Genomic DNA, 16786 nt, shown 5'->3' with positions numbered 1-16786 from the left:
CCCTTCACTGGAAAGAGAGAGCAGGGAGGGAGGGAGGGTGCGTCCGTCCACACTACTCTAAAATATGCCATCAACATTTGTCAGCAACTTATAGCACACACATCACAAACATGTTGAATACAAGCCGACGGCTTCTTGGTAGCCCTAAGCAGTATTTGCCAAAGACGCGCTATCCACTTACGTTCATTGTTAACTTCTTCGCAACTTGTTTTGTGATATGATGCAATAAGTTGCCAACATGTTTGTGTTGCGTGCGGAAGCACCCTCGTTCTCTGATTACAGTGATTAACTGTTTATGACATGTTTAACTTCACTGTAAGTACACAACCCTAAACGTAGAAATGACGAAATGGGCAACAAACAAACTCATGATATTAATAATAGCCAGACGCAGCAACTTCTGCCATTCTCGGTCTTATTCTGCGTAAAATGAAATGGGTCGGGGCGACTCCGTCATTGGTGTATGTATTTATATCCCTTTTGGGATCTTCTCGGCGCTGCTTTTATCACCTCACTCAACTGTATATGAGTCCCCATTGGGGCAGCTCAGCTTATGATGTGGAACATTGCTTTGTTTTTGTGTTTGTCTGGTTTGTCTGTTGTTTGTGTGTGTGTTTGTACGTATAAAACAAACTATAAACAACCACCTGCACTCCCTCTCAGCATACAAACACACACACCAGCAGCACACAAACGAAAACAAGGCAATATATATATATATATATATATATATATATATATATATATATATATATATATATATATATATATATATATAAATCCTACACATGTGTCGATAACTTCTAAATAACTGGAGCATTAAACGAATCAAAAGCACAAGTAGAGAGAGAGAGAGAGAGAGAGAGATTGTCAGACACTCTGAAAGCACTTGTCACAGAGGACGATCACTTTGCTCCTAAGTGGGAAAGTTTTACGAAATGTTTCTAAGTAATCGCTACTTGAGTGAATGATGAAGGGAGGCGTTTTCGCTTTGCGTTGATTTTGTCTTTGTGTGATGCTGATTACCGGGCACAGTCTCCTGAATAATACTTAGGACCTAGATGTCGTTTTGAACATTAAAAGGTGGGAAAAGTTGTGTCTAAAAGATATAGATGGAATTAATACCTTAGATACATGAGGGTGCGAGGCGATGGTCTGCCAAAATCTCTCTCTCTCTCTCTCTCTCTCTCTCTCTCCCCTAGTGAGTGACAGGGAGGTCATTTCCAGCTTTCTTCTTGTCTTAGTTATTTCTGAGGAGAGAGAACTGTTGGGCAATAATGAAAGCAAAAATGATAAGGTAGATGGTGCAACAGAATCATTTATGTATTTTAATGTATATAAAGTTTTTTCCCAATGGTGTTTTTTTCTTTTATTGCAGGTACGTTTTCTTTCAAGTTGAATCGTGACATAAGGTAAGGTAATGTCGTAAGACCAAATGATGTGTATATTATATATATATATATATATATATATATATATATATATATATATATATAATATATACTATATATATATATATATATATATATATATATATATATATATATATATATATATATTATATATATATATATATATATATATATATATTATATATATATATGATTTTCGCAGTCTTACCTGAGCGAGATTTCATTTCCATTCTCGCACATTTCACGGAAGGTTTCCCACGCCAGTAATTACAGTACTATGCTCTCGGTCGCTTTTCAATTACAGGAACTCCCTGCTCTCTCTTTTTTCCCTCAGTTGGTACAAATTAATATTTTTCTCTTTTAAAAAGTAAAAGCGCAGAGTTTTCGAGTAGAAAACTACAAAGCAGCATTTGGATTTCGTTCTGCTTCCTGTGTTACTTTTCCTCTGCGGTTCAATTTCACGCTTAAATTCCAGTTATCAAAAACGGATATATATATATATATATATATATATATATATATATATATATATATATATATATATATATATATATATATATATATATATACTATATATACGTATTATATATATATGTATTGTTACGTATGAGCCTGGCCTTGACAGAGGCTCCGATACGTAAACAGAAATAGTTGAGGGAAAATAAAGGAAATTTACTTGAACTTACCGTAAAAGGATTTATAGTGATAATTTACTCTAGAGGAAAGATCGCCAGAAACTCGGCTAAGTACTTTACAGCTATTTATTTACAAGAGGCTGCTTAACAGCCAAGGTTTAAGTAAATGCAACTGGTCCCCACATGGACTAATAATATCTCTCAAGTGAATGATAGCTGGCGCAAATGAAAGTCACTAATAAAGCTGGTTTCGAAATCTTGCGGCAATGCAACACTTGCGGGCAGACAGACTCGACACGTGACTCAGGGAATCTGGAAAAGGATCCCAGATTACACAAGATAAAAGAAAAATGACTTCTTGCACAGGTTACGATTATTCAGTTCTCTAACTGGGGCATGGGGCAAAGGAACTCTCTCTCTCTCTCTCTCTCTGTAGGCCTACGAGCTCCCTTCTTAGTGATCGTGTGAACGTTAGATCTAAGAAATCCCAGTAAACGAAAGAGAGAGAGAGAGGATTAAATACCATGAGAGAGAAAGCGCCACGCTGCCTTCCCATTGTGGAAGATAAAACTTTTCTTTTCCCTCGAAAGGAAAGAAAAGTTGGGAACGACTTTGGAGAGAGAGAGAGAGAGAGAGAGAGAGAGAGAGAGAGAAGAGAGAGAGAGTAAAAAAAAGGAAGTAAAATTTAACAAAGTTTTCAAAAAGAATAACAAGAAGAAGAAGAAGAAGAGAGAGCCAAACTCTTGATGCTTTCCTTATTTAAGCTCAAGAAGGAAATCAGATGTTTAATGCAACAAAGCCATTGGGTTCCAGAGAGAGATTCGAAAGAAAATAAAGAAAAAAACATAAAATATCTTCAAAAAAAAACCTTGTCAGCAAAAAGAAAAGATATAAAGGATAATAGACAATAGACCATAAGCCAATATCAGAATAAGCGATAACGTCACAGTGAACATATGGAAATGCCCCCTTACAAACTTTCTCCCGAGGTCTTGGCTGCACTGATTGATTTCCTCACCCCTCGCTCCCCCCATAGACTTATTGTAGGGGGACAAGGCACTCATTCTCTCTCTCTCTCTCTCTCTCTCTCTCGTCTCTCTCTCTCATCTCCTCTCTCTTATTTCTTTATGGTTTTTTTCGCTGAAAGGAAGAAGAGAAATATTAATAATAAAAAAAACGGAATTAGGGAAAGAGATATAGTCCGGAACGAATTGGGAAGGGAAGGAACCGAGATTCACTCAAGTGAAGCAATAAATTAGTAGAGGAGGTCGTTCATTATTATTCTCCCTAGAGAGAGAGAGAGAGAGAGAGAGAGAGAGAGAGAGAGAGAGAAGGTTCTTAATTGTATTATTAAAATTATAAATTCCCTCATTCTCGAGGTGTTTTTTCATCCATAGCATTTTCTTCAATTTGAAAAACTTATCACATCACAAAATCCTTCTTTGATCTCAAGTTATATTTTTCATCCACATTATTGACTTCGGTTCATTAAATCTATCGACATGTCTCCTCAAGTTACCTCTCAACAGCATTTGAGTCTTTCCTCATTTATTTTGGGGTAAAGTTCAGTTAGACGTAGATGGACCCTTCCCCGATTAGATTTTGGACTGGAATATTTTATTCAAACGAAAGATGCCTCATTGTGTCTTCTTTCCATTGTTTACAAATTCTTTGTCTTCCTTCTCTTCGTCTGCTTCATTGGTATTTTAGGGCTAAAGTTTATTTTTGGTCTTCGTCAAAACGTGAGTAATTTCATTGTCATTTTTGAGACAATTCCGAGTTTTTAGTCCTAATTTTTTCTGTAGGAATTTGCCAAGTACTTTCTCCAATCTTATCCGAGTTATAGGATCCTTTTGTAAAGAGAAAGAACAGCCTAATATTAATTTGGAAAGTTTCAGAATTATGCTAAATTTACTCATACAAGATACGAAGGTAACTTATATATATACATCTATTTTTCCAAGAGAGACTTTGCCTCGTGAGAGAATGCAATATACCAAATGGAGCAAACATACCAACATATGCATTCCCGTGTATGTGAGGTGTTTGTGGTTTTGTGACACAGCGAAGGACAAAAACATCCATTTGGCAATAACCGAAATGCTTTTCCTCACCAACCACGCCTGGCGGCATTTGCAAATATTGACGCAGCACTCGAGGGTGGTGGGGGTGGGGGGTTTGGGGGGGGAGACATTTGCGGAGAATGAGTGCCGAATTGTGGGGGCGCGAGATATTGTGCAGGGGGTGGCCTGTGAGGGGTCACTTTCGACGGGTTTTGGCAAATGCTGAGTATTCCGAGTACTTAGAACACTATGTATATTGTTCCTGTGGCAGGAATTACTTCAGGATCTGTGCAAAGTTTCTTCCTTCGGTCCCTATCTGCAACCCCTTTCATTCATTTTGCTGTGCCACCACCGTTCATATTCTCTTTCTTTCCATACTTACTTTCCCTCAGCGTTCTGACAAGTGTTTCATAGCAGAACTGCAAAAGGTTTGCTCTGTTACACCTCTAGAGCCTTTGTTACTCTTCATTTCCGTTTTAAGTGTTGAATGGCCTCGTAGGTCCCAGCGCTTGTCCCATGGCCTCTATTTTATATTCCATTCCATTCCTTACTCAACCACACAATTGAAAGTTATTTTAAGTTGTGATATTCACGGCGAGCTCTGAAAATGCAAGTCCAGGGTATTTTAATTGGAACGCCACATAAATATTGCTTTAAAAAAATAAGAAAAAAAAAAAAGAGGTTGAGTTTTAGAGTTTGGGAGATAAAGGGTAATACTATTGCCGTTTAGAGTAAAAAAATAAAATATTAAGTTCCCATTTCAGAGGGATTTTAAATTGACCTTGAATTTCGGAAATTGTGCTTTCGTCTCAATCCCTTTGCCAGTGGACTCTGAAACGAAGACGGTGGCCATTTGCCAGCAGAATGGAGGCGAGGCCAGACGACCTTTTCCACACGAAGGCGCTAACAGTTCCCACCGACCGAATTCCAGGCGCAGTCGAACATTCGTCCAGATTCCTGCTCAGCGTTCCAGGCGGAGGAGAATCGTGTATGATTTTTACTTAATCCAGCTGTGATTCTCAGCGCTGGATTCCAGGATGTGACCGATTAGGCGGTTTGGGTTCTTCCAGCAACGTTGGATTCATCCTTCTGGGAATTGGAGTTTTAGAGGGGAGAGAGGAGAGGAGGAGAGGAAGAGGGAGAGGATCATAAGAGGAAAAATGGAAGGAGACGAAGTAGATGAATGAATGAAGGAGAGAGAGAGAGAAAGAAAGAAAGAAAGGAAGGGCATCTCTCTCTCTCTCTCTTCTCTCTCTCTCTCTCTCTCTCTCTCTCTGGCGTCATATTCGGTCCCTTTTCATTTCCGAAGAAATAAACAGAGAGGCAAAAGCTTAACAACCTTCTGGCAAATAAATGTATTAATGAAACTCACACAACTTTCAGAGAGAAAAAAATACAAACTTGAATTATTTGCGGTTGAACAAAACCTGGTTAAAGTATTTTTATTTATTTACGTCGTAGGAAAGAAATATAGAATTTTATTGAGGTCAGGACGACGTAAGACTGAAATCCGAATAAGAAATAAGAAAAAAGTGATGTGGCAGAGAATGAAAAAGAGAAGGGTCAAAGGACGTCACCTCCCCTCCGCCCCCCCCCCCCCCCCAAAAAGTAGATCGTGTAACAAAGGAGGCTTCTTCGACAGGATTTAAAATGTCAGGAAAATATAGCATAAGAAATTTAATTCAGGTGATATTCATGATCAACAGTGGTACTTCCCTGTAGGTGTCTAGTGCCGTCATGTCATTGCGTCTCACGTGATGCACTGTAGGCGTTACTAAAGGCTTTTTTGCAACGTCACTTCGGTCCCTAATTGCACCCACATTTTATCCTTTTACCTTACCACTTAGCATTCCCGCTTCCTTCTTTCAATCTTGCTCTCCAACCACTTCAACTCCCTTTCGTCACTGTCTGACGAAACTGAATGACCGGAGTGGCCCATTATTTGGTTTCGTCGCCAAATCTCCATATTTCACATTAACAGTGGGACGTCGATTTCCCTGTTTTTCATGGAACAGAATTGAAGGCGCTGTCGCACTAGTAGTGTTTCCGTCGACTGTTTCTGAGTTTGTCGTCGTCGTCTTTCCAAAAGAGTCGACGTCATTCCGTACTCTGGTTGTGACACCCCCCCCTCCTCCTCCTCCTCCCCTACGTGCTGTGGTGGTGGTGGTCGTCGTCAAAGGTTCAAACCAACCGCCTCAGGCTGTGACTTCCAAGTGTTAAGGCAGTCTGCTTTCAACAGAAAGCCAACTACTACATGGGTGGGGGTCGTGCTGTAATGCTTTTAATAATTTTGCATCGAAAAATAATAAATAAATAAACAGCTTCTTTTTGGGTTCGGTCCCTGGTGACAACGACGTGAAAACGCAAGTGTTTATTATTAGAGAAAGTAAAGAAGTGTAAAGGAAACTGTTTTGCTGTTCAGTCGCCTTGTGATTTCTTCATCATTTTTCTTCTTCAGACCTCTTTCCATAAAACTATCATGGATATGGTTGCATAAGCATCGTCTCTCCCTCATATCTTCGGCCAAAAACTGTTCTGATAACCTTGTCCAATGTACCGAGCTCTCCCTCCATCCTTGTTTGGATGACTTGAAATGGCCGCTCTCCCGGATGTAAATCGACGGTAGCGGTGGGGTGAATTCGATCTTTATCGGTGTCAAAATTCGTGACGACTCCAGGAAGTCGTCGTCAAAAAAATGAAAAGTCGACGGAAAGTTCATTTAAGACCTTCGGTGATTGATTTGGTTTACACAGAATTCAGGCTGTCAGGCCAATCGCTTGGGTCCTTTCGGGTATTCAGAGCTTGTAACAGTCAAAACTGAGAGTTGGAGTGGTTGGACAGCAAAATTTAAGCGATCTAGAAAGTAAATGAGATGAATTACAAGGAATTAAATAGAGAAAACCCAGCAGTTACACTCAGAATGAGCGGTTAGAGAAGTTGGAGAGCAAAATTGAAGAAAGAAAGCGAGAATGGAGGTCAAGTTTTAAAAGCTATAAAGGGTGGGGAGCAACTAAGGGCCGAAGGGGTGTGTTCCAAAAAGTCCTTGGGTAACGCCTACAGTGAACCACGTAAGATACACTAACAGCACTACCCCCAACGGGGACCTTTAGTGATGTATATAGATTTGGAAATCCTTTCGACGTAAAATGTAATTAGGAATTCCTTAGAGGAAACGACCTTGGTATCTTTGATTGCAAGATATCTATTGTAGTCTGGGCATCATATCTTCGTCGGATTACAGTGAAAGTAGACCGATGTTTTGGAAATCTCGGTCTCTGTAGGAAAAGAAGAGCGTAGGTGGTGGTTCATAATCTACTAAGCTCTTCTTTTCCTACTGAGACTGAGATTTCCAAAACATCTGTCTGCTTTCACTGTAATCTGAAGATTTCTCTTGTAAAACTTCCGCGTTTGTGGCATGTAGTACAAGATTCGTCTTATGGACTTATCCTGTGTGTTTGTTCATCATCACCGCCACAGAAAATCCCAACAAACCTTCGCAACCCAAGACGTGTTTGTGTTTGCACAAGAGATCCAAACTATAAAGATAAACACCTGAGGGTCCTTGAGGTCAGGTCGCGACAGGTGAAAGGGGTGGGGGTTAGGGGTAGACTCCTCTAGCGGAAGGGAAACAAAAGAAGGTTGCACGTTCCATCGAAGGATCACCGAGAGGAGAGAGACTTCAGCGAAACGAATGAGTTGTCTGTCTTCAGCCTTTGACCAGAAAATCAAAGGAAATCGTTTTGATTATAAATATAAGAGATCTGTAAAATTTGAATCATGCTGAGATGACAATTTAGGGTTGCCAATTTGAACGAGGTATTTATAGGTATATCAAAATGTAAAGGGACTCTGATATAAAAGTAAAATGGCAACAATAAACGACTGGGATGCTTAAAAGAGCGTTCCCATCCGCAGTCCATCTAATAATTCCCTTATTGGAAACTTCTATAACGTTTAGAGACGCAACCCGACATCCCGGAGACTCACACGGCCTCCTCATCGAAGTCGGCTGTCGTGAGATATTGAGGTAAAACAGGAAAACAAAATTTCCACTCGACAGAATGAGAAGAAGAATGCCCCTCTAGATCATCCACTCGGTTTTAACCGCCTCTTTTCGAGTTAAAGATCTACAGTTACCTCTTAGGAACGATTCACGGATTGGAAGGAAGTAAAGAAGGAAGGAGAGAAATTATATTCATGCCAGAAGGAAGTTATGAATCTCTGAGTCTCTGAATCAATGTCTAGTACATCTAACTTTGGTCCAAAAGGGTTAGGTTGTTTATAACCGAGACGTTTGGAGAAGCTTCGGTGGGAAATGTGTTCAAGTTTCAAACGTTTCGTTCGTTCAGAATTGTTTTATTCGTCTGTCTAATAATTTTCGTTATACAATGGCGTATTTTGATAAAGGATAGTTAGTAGCTGACGTACTAACTAAGCTAAACAAAATATAAAAATATCTTTATATACCAATTTTGTCGTAAATCTTGACACTTCGGTTTCTGGGAAACTTTTTTAAGACGTTTGAAACAATTTATGTCACCTTACGATCGAGGCCCGGCGGAAATTAGGGTGCTAGAGCGCCAAGTTTGTCGAACCAAACACTCTTAATCAGTTATTTTGAGAGGCCCTTAAGTTTTGACATCTTGAAGAGAGACGGAGAGGGCAAGTGCAGAAAAGCATGTGGTCCTTTTTTTTTTAACCCGACTTTTTACATCAGGAATGATTTCATTTCACTCTCGGGAAGTTTAATGAGAATTCTGGATAATCTTGATAACTGGGGTGGAGAAGAACGCCCGATGGTTTCTTCCTTTGTTTTTTAGAAAGTTTCCAGCGTGTTGTCTCCCCCAAGTTTATTAGATTATATAGATTTGTAGTTCGGCGTAGTATCTTTGCCGATGAGCGCAAGCTCAGTAATACATTGCTTGTTCCAAAGAACGGCATATCTGTAGACTAGAGTAACTGCAGGCCAATTTGTATCCTCCTTGTGCTCTTCAAAGTTGTTAAAAAACTTATTTTTAAGCCACTATATAAATGTGTTCAATCTAAAGGATTGTTAGCTGATAGTCAATATGTATATAGGAAGCTCTCTTAGACTTGACATGCTATTTGTAAAGGAACCTTGATAAGGGTTTTAGTGCTGAGTATTTCTGATAGATTTTATTGCTGCTTTCGAATTGTTAAATCACAGGAACTTAATTATAAACTTCAGGATCCTTGGGTGGGTGGATATGTTTTGTGATTACCACCTCAATTTTCCTATTTTCCTTAAAGGTAGCAGCAGCGAGTTGGTGTGGACGGGATCTTTAGTGAACTAAGACCTATTATTTCTGGATTGCCACAGGGCAGTGTTTCTTGGTCCCCTGTTATTTGTAGTGTCTACAAGTGACATGGAAAACGAGATTGTTCAATATGCCGATGATGCAACACTTGTGGGTGTAGTCAAGTCTCCACTTATGAGAAGTGAAGCTGACCTTAGCCTCAGTCGGGATCAGGGAATGGTGTAGAGGGTGGGGTATAGAGGCTGAAACTCCAGGAAATCGAAAACGGATCCACTACGACTTCCACCCCATCCTCCCCTTCAGTGGACGGACCTTTGCTGAACGAGTCTGAAGCTTCAACTATTCAAGGTGAAACCTTTGACTACATCTGACTTTGAGAAACCTCAAAAGCCGCACGAAAGTTAGGTATCGTTCGTGAGGCCTCATATGTTTATAACAGTGATGAAATGCAACCTGTTTGAGGTCCTTTGTTCTCCCTTGACTAGAATACTGTTCGCCGGTGTGGATGTCTGCTTCTGTCTGAGGTTTCTCTATTTTAGATAGTGGTTTGTAATCGTGGTGGTACGTTTCTGATTCCTAGCAGTAGCAGTTATCGATGGTCTCTTGTTTGTCACTTTTTCATAAGTTGTATTTCAACAGAGATCTTTCTCATTCACAATTGACCCTGATCCCGTTTATCTGTCGAGAGAGAGCAACCAGAGTCGCTGAACAGCAGCATCGAATATGTAGGAAATGTGGCCTCGCTGTCGAACTCCTCAGTTCCAGAGGTCCTTTATTCCACACACTGTTGGACTGTGGAACAGCCTCCCAAAGGAAGACGTACAATTGGGACCTCAGATGTTCAAGCAAATATGCAATACATTAACACCCTAATGCTCTTCTCCTTGCATTTTAATACATTTGTATCTATTTTGCTAATTTTTTTTTTTTTTTTTTTTAAATAAGTGGGGTTCCTTCTTTCTGTATTTCCCTTTACCTCGTCTTACTTCTTCCTAATGAAAACCATATTATTTGGAAGTTTTAGTTTCAAATCAGTAGCCCCTGTGGTAGACATGCTCCATATGAATAGGTTTCATCTTCGGTTATAATATAATAGTAATAATAATAATCTTACTATACTATAATGGGCGTTATGTCTGTCCGTCTCTCATTCAATCACGGCCAACAGCGGTGGTACGATGGGCATGAAACTTGGCAGGGTTATAGTGGGACCCTTAAGATGATATCTAGACGGGTTTCATCCTACCTCCCCCCACTGCGAAGGGGGTGGGGGTGAGAAGGGATTCCCTTAAACGGAGCAGGTTCTGCCCGTGAAACGGGGCTGATTATGCCCGTAAACTTAGTTACTTTACGAATTTATCATGCATAATCATACATAATTTCTGATACAAATGACTTATCATTCGGAAAAGCATACTATAGGGAAAACATCAATGACATAATAGTTAAAAAAAAAAAACACTAGCGAGTCACTTATATGAAACAGCAGATTAAAAATGTTTTTTAGTAAGTTTTGGTAAATTGCTAATAATAATAATAATAATAATAATAAATAATAATAAAATAATAATATATATAATAATAATAATAATAATAATAATAATAATAATAATAGTCAACATACAAAAAGGCAAAGTAACGAGAACCGAAGGATAAAGCTACCAGATGGGAGCAACATCAAACACATAGACTTGCTGGGCCTTGGTGCCCAGCTGTTGATCCAACTAAATGAGTCAGCCCTTTTTCCTTTTTCTAAAACTTTTCTTCCTTCTGCTTCCTCCTTCTATATGGCACGGATTTTATGTTGATGACTTGGATTGGTTTTGGACATGATTTGGACTTGTTCATTGGATTTGATGGAGGGATGAGGATGGTTGGCATGCCCCCTCACCCGTAGAACTCGAGTACCTAACGTGGGTTGAGCGAGGGGAAAGTTTAGATGTCAAACCCTTCTCTTAGTGCTGGGTCTGATCTCGACGGACATCATGACGCCTTAAGCACTGAGAGTGGGGTGTATAATCTGGGTGGTACCCTAGGGCAGCCCTGTATGGGATAACAATTGTACGGGAATCATCAATTGTACGTCTTATGGAGACACTAAAACCTTCTGTTGACACTTGTTATCCCTGTATGGGATAACAATTGTATGGGAATCATCAATTGTACGTCTTATGGAGACACTAAAACCTTCTGTCGACTTGGGCTAAGGATAAGGACAAGGAAAATTCTGGTAATTCCTCTATTGTGACTTTGGAGCCTTTTTCAAATGAGCTCCTTGTTACAAACATTTTGTATGTAAAACCAGTCCCTTTAGACTGGAATTATGAAACCTTATTTAATGAATTTTGTAAATTTGGGAACGTAAAAGAATTACGGAATAGACTTGGCAAAAATTATGGTTGTTTTGAAATTTGGATATTTTTCAACAACGAATTGGAAGCTCTCAGAGCCTACAGAGAGTTTAGGTCAGACTCTATAAGTGTTGGACTTGTAGAGGCAGAAGAGGTCCCTAGGTACTTTGAGATATATAGACCACCAACTGAAACTAAAGATTCGAGTAAAATAAGTAAAACCTCCAGATCACCAGAACCCAGCTAGTGTTGATTATTACAACACATGGTGAGAGATGGCAACCTCTTCAAGGTGAAAAGGTTGGTAAGCCAGAAGATCGGCAATGTTGGGAGCCCAGAAGTAACTCGCTTTGGGCGTAATAGTTTTTTAGTTCATGCCAAGACCAATGTTCAATCAGTAATGCTCCTAAATTTAAGCTTGATCCCGAAGGTATGATAAAAGAGGTAAAACCTCACTATAATTTTAGTTATGCAAAGGGTGTCATCTTCATGAAGATTACATGAAATGGACGAAGAGGAAATTTTGGAGATGTGTCCAGACGTGGTTTGGAAGGTTTCAAGGTGCCCCGCTCGTCTATGATTATTTTAACATTTGTAAGTCATTTTTTGCCATCTGAAATTGTTTCTTCACAATGAAATTATTTAAGTTCGTCCTTATAGACCGAGAGTGCTCCAGTGCTTTAAATGTTTTGGCTTTGGACACTCCTCAAATGTTTGCACCAGGAATAAACTTTGTGAATCGTGTGGCAAGCCTGAGCAACGAGGAATGTTCTGAACAGGTAATTTGTGTGAACTGTAAGGGTGAACATCGAGCCCGAGATAAGAAATGCAGTGAATTTAAAAAGAACAGGAGGCATTACTTAAATCTATTGCTGAACACATCAGTGTGGGACAGGCCAAGAAGCTGTTTGTGAAGGAAAACTTATTCAGATGCCTTGAAGCCACAGCAGCCGGATATTGCTAATTCTGGTGCCCTTCAGGTGGTGCTCCCCCGGGGGGTCCCCTAATGGGGTTTCCCATGCCCTCTCTGGTGGGCTCCCCGTGCACCCCCCCTGGTGTGGCTCCCCGTGCCCCCCCTGCCCCCCTGGGGCTCCCCGTGCCCCCCCCTGTGGGTTTCCCACGCCCCCTCTGGTGGGGCTCCCACGGCCCCCCTAGTGGGGCTTCTCATGGCCCCTCTGGCGGGGCTCCTCATGTTGTAGAGACTCTGGTCAAGCCAGGGGACCCTGTTGGTTCAAGGGTTTCAAGCCAGTTCTCAATTTGTTGACGACTTCTCTCTGACAGGGACATTGCCTGACATTGAGCCCTTACCTGATCCTGTCATTACAGTGCAGTGCACCGTGGAGATGACGGTGAGGAGATAGAGAGGCCCTCTTTATTCGTCAGAAGAGGGCCCTTTCTCCCTCTTCGCCTCATTCTTGGTCACGTCGGCCATCATAGGAAAAATAAAGCAAAACTGGAAGGGCAAGTGAGGGGCCCATCATCTAAAAGATCTATATCAACCCAGATCTAGATCAAGTAGTTCTGGTAAAAAACTGATAAGATCTTTCTCACCAGGGACTCAGATTCCTAAATTGGTAGAAAATTTAAGATCCCATCTTCTAATAATGGCTCTCATGCCATGAACATCCGTGGCTTTATACAAATAGAGAGCAAGTTCGGGTTCTGTTTAAGGAACATAATCTATCTGCGATGTGTCTACAAGAGACAAAGTTGGGAGAGCACACTCCCAACGTGGGTTTTAATTATTCATTTCATAGGTCTCACCCCTGACAGGTGTAACGTGCTCAGGGGGAGGCACAGGTCATCATAGTCCGTAAGTCTGTTATCACAGGAGTTGTTCAATTGAACACTGTGTGCAGGCTTGTGCAGTCCAATTTTCAATTATAAATGGATCACAATTTGTTCTCCGCTACCTTTATCCATCATTTGGAAAATAGATTGCAGGATGCGCAGGGTAATCCCCGTCAGCTAGAATTAACCGATCTAGCAGACGTTAATAGACCAAACTTCCTAAAACCCTTCATTCTGATGGGGATTTTAATGCCAAGCACACCCTCTGGGGAGAGCCTAACTGCGACTAGTGGGGTTTAATATAGAACAGCTGCTTGACTTAATTGACATCACTTTAATGAATGATGGTTCCCCTACAAGACATGATGTTTTTCATAATACTGATTCAGCCATTGACCTCACTATCTGCTCTTCGTCTTTGAGGTTAGATTATCAGTGGGTAGTAGACCAGAATGATCATGGCAGTGATCATTGGCCCATTCACTTCAAGTTTATGAAAAAATATTCCATCTCCATGTTTACCAAAATGGAAGGTAGGGGAGGCTGACTGGGGATTATTCAAAAAATCTACTGAAGTTGATCAAGAGATGAAAGATTTTCAGAGCCCAACATCTGCTTATGAGTATTTAAATCAGTATATTGCTTTGTGGTGCTATGCTGTCTATTCCTCGAACTTCTGGTAAGCCTCGGCGTCCTCAAGTACCTTGGTGGAGCGATTCATGCGCCTTGAGCCGAAAGATAACTAGAACTTGCTACAAGAGATATCGTAAATTTCCTTGCTTGGTCAATAAAAATTATCTATAAAAGAGCTCTTGCTAAGCAAAAGAAAACATTTAAGCAGGCAAAGAGGGAATCGTTTATCAGATATATAAGTGAATTAAAATATGATTCCCCTATGTCGTTTGTCTGGAAGCAGAATCCGAAAGCTGCAAGGGAAATTTTCTCCATCTCCCTTGCCTATATTGAAAATTGATGGCTTCCTCATATCTGATTCTGGAGAAGTTGCAGAAACTTTGGTAGGCATTTCTCAGTATATCTAGTGCCCTACATTACTCTCCTGCATTCAGGATATTAGGGACGGTACCATGGTTGTTTCCTGCTGTTAGTTTATAAATTTAGAGTCATATAATCTTCCTTTCACCATGAAAGAATTGGATCATGCAATCTCGTTGTCTTCCCCAACATCTCCTGGGAAGATGATATACTGTACTCAATGATTTTTAATCTGCCTAGAAGTACAAAAGAATTTTTTTAGACATTTTAAACAGTTTTTGGCTTTCAGGAACTTCACCAGAGTCTTGGAAGATATCGGTTATTGTACCTGTTTAAAACCTTTTAAAGATTCCTTCCTTCCTAAGAATTATAGGCCATTGCTCTAACTAGTTGTGTTAGCAAGATTTATGAGAGGATGGTCAATGCTCGACTTGTGTGGTATTTTGGATTCAAAGAATCTTTTATCTATTCGGCAGTTTGGCTTTAGGAAAATAGAAGTACTTCTGACCCTTTGATGTTCCTTACTCGGGAGATACAGAATGCTTTTGCTGTGCAAAACCAGACTGTTGCAGTGTTTTTTGACCTAGAAAAAGCCTACAACACTACCTGGCGAGGGGGGTATCCTTTTGCAACTTGTAGAGTGGGGTGTTGTGGTAATTTGTTCTATTGTCTGAAAGATTTTTTGTCAGAACGTTACCTGAAAGTAAGAGTGGGCTCTTACATTTCTTCTGCTTACCCTCAAGAAGAAGGGTTACCTCAGGGAAGCGTCCCTTAGTCCAACACTCTTTAATGTAGCGTCAACAGCCTACTAGAACAAGTTCCTGTTGGGGTGCATGGTCTGGCCTTTGCTGATGATTAGCCATAATCTGTAGCAAGTCTACAGCTGTCGAAGCTTGTCGAAAGATCCAGACTGCTATTAATGCTTCAACATTATGGGCCAGCGCTAAAGGTTTCTCAAATTTTCACCAGAAAAAACCAAAGCTATACGATTTTGCCGATTAAGAAGAGTGGAAGGAGATCCGTACGTTGTTTTTAAATGATTCGATTTTACCTTATGAAGATAGCATTAAGTATCTAGGTGTTACATTTGATAAGAAATTAACTTTTAAACTCAACATGTTAATGAAGTTGTATGTACGTGAAGATTCGTCTTAATATTCTTAAAGTTGTGTCTAATTTTTAATTGGGGGGCAGATCGAATCACCCTTTTGAGGATGTACCAGATTTTATGCCTAAGCAAAATTGATTATGGGTTGTCAAGTTTATGGTTGTGCATGCAAGACAACACTGCAGAAATTAGATGTTGTCCATAATTTTGGCTTTACGTATTTGTACGGGAGCCTATAGAACTTCTCCATGTTGAGTCAGGTTTTCCCCCACTATTTATCCGTAGGGAGGTTAATTAGGCTTGAGAGTCATATCAAGAGTACTTTACATCAAAGCTAAACCCTAATTATAAGTATGTTAGAGAACCAACTGATAGAGCCCCAAATAGACCTAGACTGCCAAAGCCGCTTGAAGTTCGACTAGCAAGCTTCTGCCAGGGAGGTGGGATTACTACCCCCTTTATTAGCTGAAATTTCGCCCTCCCTCAAAATTTCCTCCTTGGAATAGGCCACACTTAGAAATCTGCCCAATTAGGGACAGCAGGAGCATCAGTTCTGGTGATCAGTTGAGGGCAAGTTTCTTGGACCATGCTTTCGAACATGGTGATTCTCATCATATATATACTGATGGTTCGAAGGGTTTCTGATGGTGTTGGTTGCTCTGTAGTGACTAGTGATATATTATTAAAAAGAAGCTTCCATCTAATTCCTCTGTTTTTACAGCTGAACTGCTGGCAGTTTTGATTGCTCTTAAATATAATTTTTTATAGTTCTTGTACTAACAAGGTTTTTAACCATTTTTTTACCGACTCTTTGAGTGTTTTATCTTCTCTTAAAAGCCTAGTCTCTTGCCACCCTTTAGTGCAAGAAGAAGTACAAGATTGGTTTTATCTTTTAATTAATAGAAGAGGATTTTCTGTTAGGTTTTTGTTGGGCTCCGTCCAATGTTGGAATTGTTGGGAATGAGCGAGCCGACGCTGCTGCTAAGGCTGCAACTAGGCTTAGGCACATTTCCAAGAGACCAGTGGCAGGCCCACTGGTCTACTTTAGATAATAATCTCAAATTAAAGTCGATTAGGCCTTCTGTTCATCCTTGGCCTCATAGCCGGATGGATAGAAGGTCTGAGATAGTTTTTAGCTAGATTACGTATTGGCC

The sequence above is a fragment of the Macrobrachium nipponense genome, chromosome 25 (assembly GCF_015104395.2).
Source record: "Macrobrachium nipponense isolate FS-2020 chromosome 25, ASM1510439v2, whole genome shotgun sequence".
Classification (NCBI taxonomy): domain Eukaryota; kingdom Metazoa; phylum Arthropoda; class Malacostraca; order Decapoda; family Palaemonidae; genus Macrobrachium; species Macrobrachium nipponense.
The sequence above is the reverse complement of the archived record's forward strand: the minus strand, read 5'-3'. Positions refer to the sequence as shown.